This window comes from Anser anser (genome assembly GCF_964211835.1).
Source record: "Anser anser genome assembly, chromosome: 4".
Lineage (NCBI taxonomy): Eukaryota > Metazoa > Chordata > Aves > Anseriformes > Anatidae > Anser > Anser anser.
Genome location: NC_139724.1, coordinates 18,516,003 through 18,529,474, shown reverse-complemented (window position 1 = coordinate 18,529,474; position 13,472 = coordinate 18,516,003). Strand labels below are relative to the sequence as shown.

The 13,472-nt window shown below is 41.0% G+C and overlaps 1 long non-coding RNA gene across 1 annotated transcript; it reads left to right on the top strand.

Annotated features, from left to right (window-relative positions):
- The first annotated feature begins 379 nt into the window (after positions 1-379).
- On the top strand, positions 380-6,557 carry LOC310899351. Its single transcript, XR_014584225.1, has 3 exons — positions 380-750; positions 2,268-2,432; positions 5,634-6,557. It is a non-coding gene; the product is annotated as an uncharacterized lncRNA (long non-coding RNA).
- The last annotated feature ends 6,915 nt before the right edge of the window (positions 6,558-13,472 follow it).

The following is a 13,472-nucleotide window of genomic DNA, read 5'->3' as shown; positions in this document are numbered from 1 at the left end:
AGACTTTATTTTTCTCATGGCATCAATACTTGTAATTTTCCCCCCTTTAAATATGTGTGTGTGTTTAACTGCTGTCCTTCAGGATGACGGAAACTAGTGTCACTCTTTATGCTGTGGGAAGTCTTTAATCAAAACTGATTAAGCTCCTTAATCAATAGGAGAGACTGCTGAGAAACTAGAGGTGCCGTATCTTCTCCTACTCATAAATCTGATATCTCCGGTGAACTCCTAAGATTGTACTGGCCTCAGGAACAAATACAAGACCTGACACTCTAGGGAGAGCTTGGAGTGCTTGTTTTAACCAAATAAGCCTATTTGTCTGAGTAAAATGTTTTGCTGGATGTGAACTGTGACTGGAAGTAGAAGAAGCTCATTTCAGTTCAGAGCTGTAAGCACTGAAATGCTGGAGGACACGGTTCTGGTAATGTTACAAGATTTGTTCTGTCACTCAGGCTGTACTGATGTTAAAGGTAACGTGTCCAGTGATTCAAATAGCAGAGGGAAAGGCTTAATTTGGAACATTTCCTATCTATGGCAGTACAAACAGATGCACATTCCTTAATGATGTGATTTCACATTTGTAGGGACCTCTGTGGAACTCAGGGGCAGAATGTGTCCCCAAGAGCTGACTCACAACTGTAACCACTTATGCAGGAGGAAGAAGCTCTCTGTCGGGGAGAAAGCACTGAATCCTGGCTTCAAATATGGGTATGGAAAAGCTTCCCTCACACTGTGATCACAAAAGCTCAGGTTGGTAACTTTCTCAACACTAATTTTCTAATCTTCCAGATTAAGTTTGCTTGTCCTAGTATCCACATTGATTTGCAACATTCTATATGGATCTTCACTCACATAGTAATCAAATTGTTATTTTAGTCATTTTAATTGGTTAGAGAACTTTATTTGCACACAAATGAAAAAGTATATGCATATTCGTGTTATATATCTAAATTTACATCATAATTTTTATTCTTTGGCTGATTTTTGCATCTGTTAAAAAGATGATGCAAGATACATGATACACTAAGCGTACTAAATACATGGAAACTGCAAAGAGAAATTTAGTCAGAGGCTGCACAGAGCTGCCAGCTGTCACAGGAAGGTTGCCCTCATCAAAAGCTGCCTTGTGGTGTACATACACCACGCTGCAATCTGTAGCATGAGCACTTCCAAAAGAGAGTTTTATCCTGGCAAATTGAAGGCTGATGGGATATATGATTGCAGCATATATTTCAAAGGGTAGCTTTTGTGAAGAGAGAGGAACTGTTTAGATTGGCAAAAGAACACTTTGGCACAAGCGGCCCATGGATACGTTTTGGCTGGGACAGATGAGTCAGTATCTAATTCTTCATAAGAGTGACGTGGAGAGGGGGAAATAAAGGAACTGGTTGTAAAATGGAGCTAGCTGAATATGTGAAGACCATATAATAGAGTAGTTCACAATAGCTGGGGGCTAAGCATGATGAACCAGAAGGTCCCCTTCAGTCCTTTGACTTTTGGAAAGGGTGAATATATTTTTAATTACTAAAGTAGTTTTGGAAAGCACTGTCTATGTTTGTAACATTGCCTGGGAAACATTAGGCCTAAGCACAAGGATTTAGAGACAATTCATATTTATTTTTTATGTATGCTTTTTATAAGAATGAGCACACATGGATTGGATTTACTTCCCAATAGAAGGAGTGAAGCAAAAATGGATTGTGTTAGTACTACCCCAAGAAACAAGACATGCAACACAGAACTGAACTAAACTAGCTGTAACAACATTATAACTATTTGGATTAGCAGCTCAGCTCTAAAAGCTGTTTGAGAACTTAGCACCCTTGAAGGTGACTGCTGGGCTGTACTGGTCTAAGAGCAATTCTTTGCGGTGTAATTTGATTCATCTCTGTTCACTGTCAGAACTAATATAGAGCGTGACCTATTAACCCCAGTGCTGAAGGTCTTCCAGTCCATTTGAGTCAGAAAAGTAACTATATTCAAGGAGAGAGATTGCTCCAAGGATTGCTGTTGGAGTCAAAAAAATGTTCTGCTGTGGTGAGGAAGGAGAGGCAGGAGATCTGCAATGATATATGCTGTATCTGCAGAGTCCTGATGCCACCTATGAAGAAATGAGTTTTGTAATCTATAAGGTAATGTTCGTCTATTTTAACTGTTAAATACCACTTATGTGTTGAGCTGTAAATCTTGAACCCTCTGGGACTGCACCTCTTTGGAACAGGTGTACCTCAGGCCCTGGAGTATCTGGAAAGTCGCTTGTCTTGCAGGGCCTGGCACTCTCAGAAACGCATCATAAGAAAGAGACCCTACACTCAGGAAATGTGTGAGGGTATGGAGAGAGGAGGGAACAAAGTAAAGAATGAAAACAAGAGGGCATCTGACTCAGCCAGTGGGATCTGTGAATGTGAATGGAACTGAAATGCAGAAACAAGGTGAGTAACCATCCAAATGCACCCAGAGCTGTGTGACTGTTAGTAGTGTTTAAGAAATAAGTCAAGATGCTAAAAAAGGTTATTAATCTTTACAGAAACTTCTCCCGAAATGTGCTATTTTGAAGGACAGTAACGTCGATAGACATGTAACAAAAAATGCCAAACAGGGCTTTTTTTCGTGGTTATCTCAAAGCACAAGGAACAATTCTGCTGCAGATTGTACATTTTGTTTTATGACTAACCTTGGCCCTGTTAGTGTGATGCTTCTGTATTCCTGCTGTCATTCCACAGTGGTGGGACTCCAGGAGGTTCAGTGGCAGAGGAGACATTTTTGTGGCCATCTTTCTTCTAGTGGCTTCCTGCCAAATGGCTTCAAAATAGATTCTGAACTCTTCCAGGTTCAGGAGTGTACCGAACGGGTAAATTGCAGACGCTGACTCCAACTGGAAGTTAACAACCATACCAAACTATTTATAACTTCTAAAATAAAACCGTATAAATTTGCATTTGACCATTCCCTGTCAGTGAAAAGGAGGCGTTGTATTGGAACAGAAAATATTTGATTCTGAGAGTTTGGCAAAATTTCCTTGCCAAATGCCAGCTGTTTGCTCACATCACTAGAGCAGAGTTTTCTTCTCCTGTGTCACCTGGATAGCAGCCAGCTCCCTGGGTGTAAATCTGCAGTAAGTAAGCCTTTAAGTTCCCAGTAGCTTATTAACTAGCTTCGCATTTCTGTAAGAAGTTTCTGCTCTGTGAATACAGACTCTTGCTTTTCCTGCTTTGAAATCATGAATAACATCTCCTGTGTGCAGATTCCCTGATATCTCATAGAGGTTGAGCTCACGTTGCAGCTCGTTTTTCAGGTGAGGCTCTGACTTCCCCTGCTCAACAGCCAAAAACTCCAGGAACCAAATTGCCATTCAGAGCTCCACCTTTATATAACACACACCACAAATCTCTTTACCACAAATTATTTGAAATACAAGCAGGTTGGCACCTTTTTTTTTGAAAAAACAAACAAACAAACAAAAAACATTATTGATTCACAGTCACTGCCTTGAGATATTAGTGAGGAAAACTGACTGCCTTTGAAAATCAGACCAGGTACAGCTCCTGCCCATTGCACTTTTTATAACTCTTCAGTTTTGTGGGAAAAATCTACCACTAGAGTACACAGAAATTTGCCAAAAAAACAAGAATGCTAAAAAATAGAATAGAATAAAAAAGCTAACAGAAATTTAAGGCTTTTTGTATTGCTAGGCACACTTCCAACACATCGGTCTATTCGGCGTGGACTTTCCCATGCCCGGTATAGAAGCCAGAAGTGTTACTGCACATTAATAGCTAGCCTCTGCAGGCTGTGTCAGTCATCTTGTCCGCAGGGACCAATGCTCATGGATGAGGGTGGGGGTGGATCTGGCAGTGCAATGTGGGAGCCAGCTCCTCTCAGAGAAATTTGGAAGTGGTGAAGGTCATCCAAAAGCGGCTCAGACTGTCACTGTCACTCCAGCTTGCAAGGCTTCCCGCTGAATTTGATGCCGAGTCTTGCCTAGCTTGTTATCAGAGTACTTTCATTGGAGGGTGACCCAGCAATGACACAAGAGGTGAATGGATGTCATTCCTCTTTTAAGCTACAGGGGACAGTACATGGGACGTTCATACTACAGGCTTCTGCTGTAGATGGTCTTCCTCTCTTGGTTCCTTCAGAGCATGAGTCAGAGCAGGAGCAAGCTTTAGGGGCACTGGATGGATCCCTGCAGCCTGCACTGAGTACCTGGGAAACTTTCCAGCCCAGCCACTAGGGTCCTGGGCCTAAAGCTGGGTTGTGTGAAAGGTAGCCTGGAAGGAAATAAATACCGTATCTTCATTTTTTTCCCCCTTTTTCTTTCCTTTTTGACGTGGAGTGAAAACAGAAAGCAAAAGCACTTAGACTACTGACATCCCTGCCCAAAAAGTCATAATGATGCAGAGAAGCTCAGACTTGTTGTGATTCATAATGTGCAAAGGATGAAGGGTGAAATTCAGCCACCAAGCACTTGCTGTGAGAGGTATTACGTAAAACTGCTGGTAAAAAGGTACAGTTGCCAAAGACCGTATATATCATAAAAATGATGCTGGCAACTCCGAAATTTTCTGTCACAGAAAATAAGTACTAATTGCAAGCTTATTCAAAGAGAAGAAAAAGTGCCTTTTATTCAAGATTGAGTCTTGTAAGGTGCTGCACACTCCCTGGAAAGTGCTGACCGCTTTAAACATCCCACTTAACATCCCTTGAGTTTGGGTTAGTTTAGTATTGCAGAATGAGGTTCTTAGCCAAGTTATAATATCTTCCATGAGAAGGGAAAGGGTAGTTAGGGTGAAGAAGGGTGTGGGATTGTTCAAAGTGAAGACTTGCAGCTGCCTTATACAATGTATGATCCAGCAACAATAACAGAAACATGTTTTCTATTCTTAGCACTACTTAACCTTTTTTTTTTTTTTTTTTTTTTCGTAAATACAACTTGTAAGATACTTTGGTATGCTCCCTCCCAACAATACTCTGATGCATTTCTTATGAGTCCTACTGAATAGGAGCTTTTATCCTGCTCCCATTTGCACCTTCCAAATAAGTCTAATTTTAGCAAATGCTTTTAAAAAGAGATATCAGGTTTTACACTATTTAGTCCTATGCCAGAGGTGACACTCAAGTGAAGAAAAGGTGGGAGAAAATACCAGAAACATAGCTTTTTTTTTTTTTTCTCCTTTTTTAACCAGTTTTCTCTTTTTTAAAAACCAGGAATGCTTCAAGTTGTACAGATCACAACAGTCACATACTCATGAAACAGCTACTTCACGTGCAACTGTGAAAACTTTTGTTATCTTTGTACACTAACTGGCTATTTCAGACTTGTTTTCTCCACCTTTCAAGTGACATGTAAGAGTAAGTTTTGGAGGAGGGCTTGGGCAGCATGATTTCCATATGTCTATGTGAACATTTTGTTGCTGCACAATGCTACTTCAGCATACCTGCTTCTGAAGACTTCTAGTGGTTGCTTCTTTGCTTCCATGATAGCTGTACATCTCATCGTTTTTTGCAATGTGACTCCTCTATTCATTTGGTGAAGAGGGAGCTATCACACTTTTTAAGTGCAGAGGGTTACTGGCTCAGAAATCAGCTAATCATGTAATTTTCTTCTCGTTAATAATATAAATGAAATTTAGGAAAACAAGAATCTGACTGCACAACTTCTGAGTACCTGTTAAACTGTCCAGATGATAGACAGCATTCCTAATCCCTTCAAGACACATCAACAAAGAACATAAAACAGTGGAATTTGTCAGCTGCAAATGGACTTCTCAATGTTGTAAAAAGATCCTACTTTTCACCTTATAATTTACTTTGTAATTTCCTTGCTCATATTAATATATTGGATCATATGGCAAATAGAATCAATTGATGAATTTTTAATGTAATGAATGCTGGAAAAATGATTTTTTGATGGAAATCATGGTAAAATGTGTATATTTTGTTCTATAGAAATGCTGGGGCATAGAGTTTCTTATATTTTATGCCTACAGTTATTGCCATATCAAAATCTAACCAAGGTCACTCTGTTGTGAGGGAGAACCACATGTGATCTAACAACTGGAAAATTACACAGGGCTCTAAATTACACAGACCTTGGATTTCTATTCTACTAAATCTACCTCACATATTTCTATTTAAATAAGGCCTGAAGGGTTGTGTTTTCTGACTGGTTTTTATCTAGGAAACATACTGTTGTAACATATTGGCCAATATTAAATATGGAAAGAGATTTATACAATAGAAGTGAAGACTATGTAGTTTGATTTAGACATCTGCTAATGCTTACCCTTTTCTACCACTTGTCAAACTTTATCTTTAGATGGTCACATTAAAATGGTCATAAAAACAGTCACAATAACATTATTCTTCACAGTAAAACAACACTTAGGTGTTAATAAGTGACAACCTAACAAAAACAGCATGTCATCCTAAAAAGTATATTTCTGCACAGTTTAATCAACTCAGTTAAGTCTTGGGCAAATCAAAGAAGGGCTTCCTTATCTTTTCAAATGTAACAGATTTTGTACTGCTTAAATAAAAGAGTTCAATTCTGAAAAGAGACCTTTGGGATCTTTCAAGTTTCCCTTCAGATAAATGCTTGACCCGATGTGGATTTGGGGAGCTTTTTGCCTAAAAGTTATGTTCTGGGCTTTTTGGCACATAAAAACTCCACATACTAGGGATACGTCTTACTGTTTCTGTGTTTCTCTCCTCTACTTCACCTTTCTTTTATCCATTTCTGCATTACATTGAGAAGAAAAACAAATGCCAAACTGTGCTTTTCCACAAATACAAAATTAAGGACAATTATTAAAAAATACACTAGAATATGGAAGAAATGAATAAGCTGATCTACAAAGACCTTTTTGAAACATACCAACAAAGGGCTTGTCCAAAAAAGTGGATACATGGCCAAGAAAAGAAAACATCTAAAGCCATAACATCTGAGAGAAAAAAGTTATCTTGAATTCCAATATCTTCTTGCATGTTTCTGCAAACTGAACTTTCCCTCCTACAAAATGCAACAATAAGATTAAAACTTCAAATATTTCTTTTAAAGATTTTCTAAGATCATAGAGATTACAATACAAAAGCTATGCTTGTACACCTAGAGATTTTAGTGAAATTATTCCCTGAAATTTATTTTCCATGTAACAATTGTAATAACACTACAAACAGACATTTCCTACGTTTCAATATACACAAAAATGCAGGCATTCCTTTCCCCGAGCACCAGGCCACCAAAGGTACTTCTACCTAGTCAATCTGGCAATTTGTTTTACCATCTCCTCCTGCCTCCCCACTCTTCTCTTCAGCTGTAGTCAGAGACAGTGGAGCTCAATCTGCTTCAGAGTTACTGTGGGACTGCTGGGAGGAAATCTCTGTGGTGGAGCACTCCTTGACTGTGGAGAAACATAAATTGCCAAGGGTTGTTCTCTCCCTGCTCAAAACAATCCCAAGATTTTCCCAGAGCATTCTGTTCTCAGGAAACCCCTGAGATGGACTCATTATTCATTAAAACCACCAAATAATATGCTAAAAAACTTGAGTTCTGCATGCCAGAGAGCAGCCAGTTTGAGATTTGGCCCTCACCTTTACTGTGCATATGGCAGTTCATTCTCAGCAAGAAGATGCCTACGGGATGCAGAAACCATTTCTCTTTTTCTATAATTCTGCTGACTACACTAGTATTTGCTATGATATAGCATTCCTGACACTGAATTCCTGCTCTTAACCCTAAATGTAAGCTGTGGGAAGCCTCTGGGAAGGTATTTCTGAGGCTAATAAGCAGCAGTGGACAAGGTGCAGTAGGCAGCTATAACTGGTATTGGGCTATCAGCACCTAGCTTATCCTTCATAGACCTCCAGCTTCATTCTCTCAAAAAAAAATGAAAAATTTCAGAAGACATCTTCACAAGCCCAACTACTGATGGAAGCCATGGTATTAATGAATCTCACATTGCAATCAGTGAGGCTGAGAGACCTTACAAATTTATCAGTTAGGTGGGGATAATGTGGGTGAAAATGTAAATATTGCTGATTTTCCTGCTATGAATTTTGATAGTGACTGAAAGTCAACCTGTTCTTGGGGATGTCGCCACTGCCAACCAAATGGTGGCAGGAGATGTCCATGATGATCACACAGACAGTGGCCGTGCTATTGTGGAAACTGGCTGGCCAGCAATAAGCAAGACTGGGCAGGAGTGACGCTCTACAAATGTTCAGCCTCTTCCACAGAGCTAAAAGCTGGAAAAGGAGTACATTGGTGCTGAAGGGCAGGCACTACCTAGCAATAGAGGCTTGCAGGTGTGAACCTACATACCTGTAAGCTCTGCCCCCTGCTAGTCAGCTTGGGCTACAATGATGCAGTTCCATTTCTAGTTTTATAGAGGCAAAAATCTTTTCTGACTCCCAAGGGCCTGGAGAGGACTCCAGCCAAAGCCCAGTACAGGACTTAACCTTTGATCTTTCAGGGGTAATTCCTCAACCAGATTCTTCTAGCTGCACTGGCAGCAGTCATTGCATGATGATCAAATCTGGATGTGTTGGGAATAGCAAGGATGAGAATCCTGGATATTGCTTTTACATAGCTTGGTGACATATAATGTGCATGATGCGGATGGCTGGTGAGCCCAGCCACAGAGATGTCTGTCCTATGTGGGCACGACGACCGTGGAACAGCTATTGAGCCAGGGTGATGTGAATGGTTTTCATTGAGACTTGGAATGGGCTAAAGTTGTGCCAGGGGAGGTTTAGGTTGGATATTGGGAAGAACTTCTTTACTGAAAGGGTTGTTAGGCATTGGAATGGGCTGCCCAGGGAAGTGGTTGAATCACCATCCCTGGAGATCTTTAAAAGACGTTTAGATGTTGAGCTTAGTGATATGGTTTAGTGGAGGACTTGTTAGTGTTTGGTCAGAGGTTGGACTGGGTGATCTTGGAGGTCTCTTCCAACCTAGACGATGCTGTGATTCTATGTGTATAGGTGCAGATTAGCATTACAGATATAAGCTGGTAAGTAGCAGCACACAAAGTTCAGTGCTTCATGATGTGGCACACAGCAAAAATACAATGTAGTCATACTCTTTATGTGTTGACTATAATCATTAAGTTAGTTAACCACTAACCTCAGAGTGGACAGTTATGTATAACCATATCTGTAGCCATCTGTAGTTAATGATACATCTCATCCCACACATATTTTTTTTCCAAAGATCGCATCCTTTCCACTCAGATGAAAACCTTTCAACCATGATAGCTCATGCATCTTGACTGTGACCAGCTGGCAAAAATACCTTGGAACAAACCCCTGGACGTTCTGCTCTGGGAGCAGAGTACATCAAACACTGTCCTCCCATGCATAACCCATGAAAATAATTGACAGTGATCAAGAACATAAATCTAATACTACACGGGGTTGGAAATTTTCAGGAGTTAGACAAGACCTAGGACTACAGGCCTTTCAGCCAGGGAATGCCAGAAGGAGTTCCACACAACTTTCTTCAGAACCCACATCAAAATTTCACAGAATCACAGAATCACAGAATCGAAGGGGTTGGAAGGGACCTCAAAAGATCATCGGGTCCAACCCCCCTGCCAAAGCAGGCTCCTTAGAGCAGGCTGCCCGGGTAGGCGTCCAGGCGAGCCTTGAATATCTCCAGAGAGGGAGACTCCACAACCTCCCTGGGCAGCCTGTTCCAGTGCTCTCTCACCCTCACCGTGAAGAAGTTCTTTCACATGCTGGTGCGGAACTTCCTGTGCCCTATCTTGTGGCCATTGCCCCTTGTCCTATCCCCACAAACCACTGAGAAGAGGTTGGCCAAATCCCTCTGTCTCCCACACCTCAGGTATTTATACACATTGATAAGATCCCCTCTCAGTCTTCTCTTCTCCAGGCTGAACAGACCCAGGTCTCTCAGCCTTTCCTCATAGGGAAGATGCTCCAGGCCCCGTATCATCTTTGTGGCCCTCTGCTGGACTCTTTCCAGGAGTTCCCTGTCTTTTTTGTACCGGGGAGCCCAGAACTGGACACAGTACTCCAGGTGAGGCCTGACCAGGGCAGAGTAGAGGGAGAGGATCACCTCCCTTGACCTGCTGGCCACGCTCCTTTTAATGCACGCCAGGATCCCATTGGCCCTCTTGGCCATGAGGGCACACTGCTGGCTCATGGTCAACCTGTCGTCCACCAGGACCCCCAGGTCCTTCTCCTCAGAGCTCCTCTCCAGCAGGTCGTCCCCCAGCCTGTACTGGTACATCCGGTTGTTCCTTCCCAGGTGCAGGACTCCTACACTTGCTCTTATTAAACCTCATTTGGTTTCTTCCTGCCCATCTCTCCAGCCGGTTCAGGTCTCGCTGAATGGCGGCACAACCTTCTGGTGTGCCAGCCACTTCTCCCAGCTTTGTGTCATCGGCGTACTTGCTGAGGGCAGACACTATTCCCTCATCAAGGTCATCGATGAAGATGTTGAACAAAACTGGACCCAGCACTGACCCTTGGGGAATGCCGCTAGTCACAGGTCTCCAGCCGGACTCTGCACCACCGATCACCACCCTCTGAGCTCGGCCAGTCAGCCAGTTCTCAACCCACCTAACTGTCCACTCCTCTATCCCACACTTTCTCAGCCTTGCTATCAGGATCTCATGGGAGACAGTATCGGAAGCCTTGCTAAAGTCAAGGTAGATGACATACACTGCTCTCCCCCCATCTACCCAGCTGGTGATGCCAAGGTAGATGACATACACTGCTCTCCCCCCATCTACCCAGCTGGTGATGCCATCATAGAAGGCAATGAGGTTGGTCAAGCACGACTTCCCCTTGGTAAATTCATGCTGACTACTCCTCATAACCTTCTTTTCTTCCAATTGCTTGGAGATGACATTCAGAACGAGCTGTTCCAACACCTTTCCAGGGATAGAGGTGAGACTGACTGGCCTGTAGTTTCCCGGATCCTCCTTCTTGCCCTTCTTGAAGACCGGAGTGACATTGGCTATCCTCCAATCTTCAGGCACATCTCCTGTTCTCCACGACCTTTCAAAGATGATAGAGAGCGTTTCGGCGATCACCTCTGCCAACTCCCTTAGCACACGTGGATGCATCCCATCGGGACCCATGGATTTGTGTGCGTTGAGCCCATTCAGGCGCTCCCCAACTACCCTCGGGTCAACCATGGGGGAGCCCTCCATTTCTCAGCCCCTTTCTCCCCCCACCAGGGTCGAGGAGCCCCGGGGGGGAGGAAATTTATTTATCTTTCTCAAAAAAAAAAAAAAAGCAACAATGGAACCTTAAAAATACTTAGCAGGTGAAAACAAAGCAAATTGAATTCAAGTAATAAACTCAATAAATTTCGGAAGAGCACATATGAATTCAACTATAACATCCTGTCAGGCTGAACACTGAGGTTTCTATGACCCTTGCTTAATCAGCTATTTCTCTAAAACTAAATTGTTTGACAGTACCTGAAAGATGGTCACATAATTTGAGCTTCCTTTTCACAGAATGTAAGTAAGCAAGACTTCACTGACCACTTCCACAGTGTCAGCTTATCTCCTTAACACTATGGTATGTGGTGGTGATCGCTTCCTTTTTCAGAAGGATTTCAAGAGGCACAAGTCAGCCAAAAGTGATTTTGGCCACTTACTGTGATGGCTGTTTGTTAGTAAGATGCTGGGGATCACTTCAATTTCAGTTCTGTATAGGCATTCTAACAAATGCATTTTGCTTCAGCACCTTATTAAAAAAGGTGCTTTAAAAAAATAAAAATAAAAATAAAAATAAAAATAAAAATAAAAATAAAAATAAAAATAAAAATAAAAATAAAAAAATAAAAATAAAAAGGCAAATATCCCAATGTTATAGTTTCCTATTAAAGCATGGAGAGAAACTAATTATTTACCCCAAAAATATGCTTCCATATGGTATGAATTCAGGATAGAAACTAGCATTTCAGTGAAGTTTTTTTTAATGTGTTTTTGGGGAACAAATTAGTTTTGGTGTTGTTGATTGTTTTTCTATGTACAGCACCAGAGCTTCTGTAAAATTTGAAGACTAATGAAACCATTTTGCTGCCATCATAAACTTGTGCATAAATCTTACAACTTGAAAGACTGCATTTGCTTCACTGAATTATGATCATCACAAGTCATTGGGAAGTTTCAAGATAAACTAACTCTTCAGTGTTTTAAACACAGCTTTAGCTAATTATATAGAGACCATGGGATACTTTATTACCCATTTTTTTCCTTCTCCTCTGTTCTTTTTTCCCTAAACCCAAATATGCCATGTTCATTTCTTTTATTTCATGTTGGGAAAAATGCTGTAGGCAGACCATTAATACAGTCCCATAAGTTAATAAAATTTTCTTTGTGAAAATGTTGAAAGATGCCATGCTATCATGATTTTATGTTTCATTCAATACTGCTTCAGAAAAAAACACAGTCATGGTCTGCTTTGAGCTCAGTAGTCTTACTTCCTTCACCTAACTTGTTGCTGAGCCTGTTACTAAATGTTTCAATGGAAAAGATCTGAGAAGATAAAAATGCATTCATTTTTGTTAAATATTTTTTTTATATCAGTTTAGGAACTACTTCCTGTCTAAGATTCTGGATGAGGTATTGTAAAGGCTGACAGAAAATTAGAGATGCTACAATTTGGAGAACCCCTCTGTGACTCTCCAGGAGTCACAGTTGGGATGGCTCCTAACACTTCTCCTCAAAGAGAATTCAGTTACCCACTGTCACTCATGGCTGATACCCAACTCTGTAGCAAAGCTGCTTGCAAGATCAAATCACCATGTTTAAGTGGAAGTAGCACATCTAGCAGCTTCTGTTAGATTTTAATGAAAAGTAAGTTCTTAAAAAAAAAAACACATTTGTTTCTTCTATGTCTCTCTACATGGCTGGATGTTCAACTTGAGAGAAAACCTGCTCACATATATCCAAGTATAGCTAATGTGTGGGGAGAGGGGTGCTTTCTTAGAGGTTTCCAGTTCCCTGTACTATATACAGGGAACTGTATATTATATACATTACAGCAGTGTCCTTCTCAGAAACAGTAAAGGGCAAAAGGAAGCAATCACTTCTCACTGAACTGACAAAACAGTGTAGGTAGAAATATTGATGTATGGGGATCTGCAGAATGGGGTAAATCTCTAAGCAATATTACACTAATTCAAGAGTTTAGGAACTCTTAATTGTCTTGTGGAAGTGTCTTTTTCTCTACTGGCTATACTGAGATGCACTCTTCTCCATTTTCCCCACATAACACCCATTGTAATAACTAGCCCCTTCCTTTATCTGTTTTAACCTTTGTGGTATGACTTACACCAGCTCAAGTATATCACAGCTGACTCCTAATACCGTACTTCACTGCCAGTTGTCCTGACATGCTTTTTTAATGAAAAACATATCATTTCAGAGTAGCAGGATTAACTGTTCTAATCTTGTTGAAATGCTCTCATTTAACAGAAAGTTAGG